This window comes from Phocoena phocoena, chromosome 21, assembly GCF_963924675.1.
Source record: "Phocoena phocoena chromosome 21, mPhoPho1.1, whole genome shotgun sequence".
Lineage (NCBI taxonomy): Eukaryota > Metazoa > Chordata > Mammalia > Artiodactyla > Phocoenidae > Phocoena > Phocoena phocoena.
Window position 1 is genome coordinate 18,657,259 of NC_089239.1, and position 6,000 is coordinate 18,663,258.

Here is a 6,000-nt window from a genome sequence, read left to right on the forward strand (position 1 = left end):
CTGTAATAGTGTCACATTGACATTATTGATTCTGTGTAGTAGTATATAGAACCATAGATAAAAATGGCTACTTAGATTCTAGAACTTTGGAAGACTGAGGATTAGACAAGTTACTAAACAAAACACTGAACCTTTAAATTTAAGGAAATAGTTTATGATTAAGTCTTTGATTCTTATACTTGCTGTTGCGTGTTTTTATCATGTGCCTTACTGTTTCCTGTCATTATTATAATGATTAATGCTGTTACTTCCAAATTTCATCCTAAAAAATGTTACTTTTATGTATTACATATATTTTTTTAATTAGGTACTTCTAAAGCAAAGTTTAAAGGATTATTATCTACTTGAAAGTGCAAGAAGCAAAAACTTCAGAGGGCGGAAGCAGGTCTGAGATCAGAACTTGTGTAAATGAAGGAAAAGGTGAAATGCTAATTATAATTTTTTCTTTAACTGAATTTTTGAATATAAGATGCATCTGCTTACTAATTACTAATGTTACGTGTTATCATGCATCTTCTTACTACTAACGTTACGTGTTATCATGTTGAGCTTTTGACTTGATTTACTGAACTCTGCACTTTTTCATTCCCTTTGGATTCTTCCAGTGACTGTATAAAAATGTATTTTAATTTTTTAAAAGATTCATTAGAAATTTGTCTCATTTCAAAATAATGTATGACTCGTGGAATCTAGATCACTTAAAAATGAACAGCAACATATTTTTGGTTTTAGGCTGAACTTATTATCAGAAAATGAATATTCCTTGAGATTTATCTTAGGGCCCTTAGAATTGTTAATAGATCTCCAGGCTTTTAATTACATTGAAGTAATTTTGAAACACAAATAGAAATTAAGCTACTATACAATATGATGGTTTACACTGTACTTTTAACTTTTAAAATTGCTTAATTAACATATATTGTTTGAATCATATAAAGTTTTTTTTAAGTTTTTGTTCATTTACCAAAGTCAACAGAATGTCTGATATTATTTTCTGTATACAGTAATTTAAAATGTAAATTTTTTTTCTCAAAAAAACTCATACATTAATGGTAGAAACAGTGGTAGTTTTTGTAGCAGTAGTCACTGTTATTGTCATTATTGTTTTAAACATGGTGCAGCTCCTGATAGCAGAGGGTACATGTTAATAACAGTAGTAAAAATAATATCTTGAGGCTCTGTAACTTATCGCATATTGTTATTATGTCTGTGGTGTCAAAATGAGTTATTATAAAAGATTAATATAAAATGGTTTAGCAGACTGAAGTATATATATTAGGTAGAAGTTAATATTTGTTTCTTGCGAAAGGACCACATGTTAAAGTAATGCCAAACAGCCAGTAATCATGAATACTTTAAATAGAATTTATTATTTCAAAATGTCTTAAAAGAGAAAAGATAAACTTTCTATTGAAAAACAGCAAAATTAGATTTTCTCCTGGAGAAAATAACTTGATAGGATTTAATGGAAATCTGTTCAATTAAAAAAATGTAGTTTATAAAAAGTTACTATGCAAAAATAGAACAATGAATTTAAATTATACTGTCTGTGGAGATAGGTTCATTTCTCTTCTAGGATGTACTAAATAGAAACTGCACACACTCCAGCTGTTATCTTGCTTTTATATATGAAAATAGGAGATACTGACTTTGTTTTTGTTAAGTTATTAAAAGTGAAATTGATAGTTCTGCATCAGCCTATGTATGAAAGTAATGTTATTCCCAAGAATATGTTGTTAGCATTGACAATGCATTTTTAGACTTTTTACATTCTTTATCTGATATTATTTATTACATTGATATAGAAATATGTGATTCATCAGTTTTAGGATTTCATATAGTATAATTTCACCTGCTTTGCAGGTTGATTCAGTTGATTAACTAAATGAGAATATCTACCTTCTCATTTAACGTGCCCCAGCTCTATTTTACCTTACACTGAATGTTCTCAATATTATTTGCTATCTAAAAGAATGGAAAAAATGCAACTTACTTTTATCTTTAATTATAAACTAAATTATCTTGCATATATGGAAAAATTGCTATTTAGAACAGTCCTATAAATAGATATTAAAAACTGAATTAGATCATTAAGATTCTTTATAATTCTGCCATTCTCCCAAGGAATACTACATAGTAACCTTTATTCTTTACTGCTTATCAGAGTGAATGGATACTCATCTGCTTATAAGACTGCAGCATAATATTAAAATGCAAATAAATAAAATATTCTGATCAATTAAAATGGAAAAGAGTAGTAAATTATGGTGATTCTCCACATATTATCACTCTTGAACTTTATCATCTATAAAATGGGAGGTAAAAATATCTTACTGGACTGTTGTTTACATCAATTTTAAAAATTTTAAGTGCTTTGAAAATAGTAATGTACTAAATACATGTATGCTATTCTCAGTATTTCCTTCTACAAACTATTCCTTGGAAAGATGAAGCTATACATGAAATTTTAGTATCATACTCTTTACAGAAGACTTTATGATGAAAGGTTTATGGTAATTCTCAGAATCATTTCTTATTATGAATTTCATTTAAGTTCCAGTTTATTGTTCTTATGTAAAGTGACCTGTCTTACATTCTTATGTTATCTTAAAATAAATATACTTGCTGTTGAATCAAGAAATTTAGTACTTTGCTTTTCTGTATATCTGTGGACTAACGTCTTTCTGAAAAATGTCACGTATAAACTTTGACAATCTTTGTTGATTACCAAACCTCCATTGATTTTATGCCCTCTGCTATAGCAATACATGCCAAGAAATTAATCTCATCAACACTTCTGTAAGTAAATACATCATAGAGCCATAAAGCCTCTCAAAGTGTATAATAGGAATTCATACATTATATTGATAAAATATTATCATTGGTACTGGAAAACTTTCAGAAAGTTTACATGTGAATGGAATATCAATTTTCCTTTACAGACTAACTGTTTAAGTGGTTTAAAATCATTAAATCAACACTGCAGCAGCCCGTTTCACTAATGTTGGTATTTTGTAGGTATCATCTTACTAAGACAACTCCTAGAAATTTACCAATTTTCAAAATACATTTCAGTAGTCCCCCCTTATCCATGGCTTCACTTCCCGTGGTTTCAGTTACTCGTGGTCAACCTGGGTCCAAAAATATTAAATGGAAAATTCCAGAAATAAAAAATCCATAAGTTTTAACTTGCTCACCATTCTGAGTAACATGATGAAATCCCACTATGTCCTTCCTGGGTTGTGAATCGTCCCTTTGCCCAGTGTATCCCACCCTTTAGTCACTTAGTAGCCGTCTTGGTTATCAGATGGATGTCATGGAATCACAGTGTTTACATTCAGGTGACCCTTATTTTACTTAATAATGGACCCAACGTGCAAGAGTAGTGATGCTAGTAATTTGGATATATTAAAGAGAAGCTGTAAAGTGCTTCCTTTAAGTGAGAAGGTAAAAGTTTTCAACTTGGGCTTCCCTGGTGACTCAGTGGTTGAGAGTCCGCCTGCCAATGCAGGGGACGCGGGTTTGTGCCCCAGTCCGGGAGGATCCCACATGCCGCGGAGGGGCTAGGCCCGTGAGCCATGGCCGCTGGGCCTGCGCGTCCGGAGCCTGTGCTCCGCAACGGGAGAGGCCACAGCAGTGAGAGGCCGGCGTACCGCAAAAAAAAAGTTTTCAACTTAATAAGGAAAAGAAAACTATGCTGAGGTTGCTAATACCTATGGTAAGAACGAATCTTCTATTTCTGAAATTGTGAAGAAAGAAAAAGAAATTCATGCTAGTTATACTGTCACACCTCAAACTGCAAAAGTTACAGCCACAGACTGTAGTAAATGCTCCGTTAAGATGGAAAAGACATTTAATTTATACAAGAAGATATTTTGAGAGAGAGAGAGAGACCACATTCACATAACTATTATTACAGTATGTTGTTACAAGTGTTCTATTTTATTATTAGTTACTGTACCTAATTTGTAAATTAGTCTGTGTCATAGATATGTATATATATAGGAAGAAAATTTTTTTTCTCTGAATTTACCTTTTTATTGTCTCCTGTGCTTGTTTTGCATATTCAGCAGCTTTTAATTCTGTCTCTGATTATTTAATTTCAGTTTCTTTGAAGTTTTCTTCTCCCTTCATTGCCTCATTCCATTTTTCTGTTTGTGTTTTAGGTGTCTCATATTAGAAGTTTTTCTCAAATATCTGGTAATCTTTTGTTATATGTTCATATTTTAAAACAAACTAGAAGCTCCGTGTGCATGGAGTGAGCTTTTGGCCAATGGATTCCACTCATTGCTCTTCTGGCTGGGCCATTTCATATGAGGGGCTTTGACTATCAGTATTGCTAGGTCTTTTTCTCTTTGGTCAGATTTCTCCTGCCTGTTAGTCCACAGCCTAGCTGCTGTTTTGTTCAGAGGCCCTTTGAAGATGGAGCCATAGGTATATTTAATAAAGGGGGCCATAAGCTCATGTATTTAATGAGCTGTTATTGAGCTGTTTGAGTATTTTTACCATGTCTTTGTTTACTTTTTCAAGAAAAGCACATTTTTAAAACTTAGGACCTCAGTCTGGGAAAAGTGGGACTAAATCATGAAGGTCATGTGCTGGATGGATTTATTCACCAAATCCAGAGTTTGGTTACTTCTTCTTGAGGCAGATAGAGATAGTTTTAAGAAAAATAAATGTATAATGGTGATTTTGAACTTATGGAACTACCACATGTTTAAGCTTGGGTGGTGGAGATGAGGAAGAGACTAATTGATAAAGGAACGTCAGTGAATATCAGTTATTGGATTTTAAAGTTAAAGATAGCAGACATACTCTCCTACAAGACATATTTTGGTGACATTTACCAAAGAGACCAAGAACTGAACTTGATTATTAGCCTAATTAAGTATGGCATTTTCTATCGCATATTTTCAGGGATGAAGCAGGTAGCTTGAAGGTAAGCAGATTTGTCTTCTAGCGGATTTTAAACTGTGATAAAATGAGAATTTAGGACAGAAGGAAAGACAACTAATAAAGATATTTGTAATCTGTGGTATTTAATGCTTTATTCCTTGTAAGCTCTAGGTGCTATAAGAGTTAAAAGTTCAAGCTGAAAAATCTACAAAAACCACTCTGAAAATCTATACTTTTTTATTTCACTGCTCTTTGGTGCTAAGAGGTTCTCAAGAAGGTGAGTATCTTATGTACCATTTGTGCTGTAATATTTAATTACAGTGAGTGTACAGAAGATTAGCTGTCTCAAAGATTCTTTTGAAATCAGATTGCACATCAGAACTGCATTGTGCCCTGCTAAGTAAGCAAATTTAAGAAAGAGGAGAAGGTGATGTCAAGACTTACTGCCAAATGAACAAATAAAGGAATAGGATTTGCTTGGTGTTCAGCCTATTAAAGCATAGCCAAATGTCAGCCTTCATTTGTCAACTTAAATATATTTTTCTAAAATTTACAAAGATTCAGTCTATGGAAAGTATCCTTTAGCTAGTATTTGAACTTGAGAAATAAATTAAGCAACACAAAAATGATGAATAGATTATACTAATAACTCAATTTCTCATAGTGATTACTTACCACATGAATTGTACATTAATAATTCAGATACAGATACCTGTTGTCCTTTTTGTTATTTTTCTGATTATAATGTTAATACATGTGTTTTTGCTCCCTAATACTTGAGGTTTTAGAAACTTAGAGGTTAACTTCTCCTCCACAATAGCTAGACACCCCCCACCCCTGCACAAACACAATATACACTGAAGCATTTCAGGTTTCTAGGGATTTCTCCCTTCAAAGAAAAGAGTAAAAATGAAATTTTTAAAATCCAAGAGCTGAGCCCCAAATAACCAGGTAGACTAAGGTAGCTTGGAGCCTGAATTGGACTTGCTGGAAATAATCAGGAACATAGGTGAGGACCTCAGGCCAGAGCAACAAAGTTCACAGGTGCTTGAAACTAGAATGATAGGGAGCCTGCAGGCTTTGTGCAGGGATAGGATTTCCCTG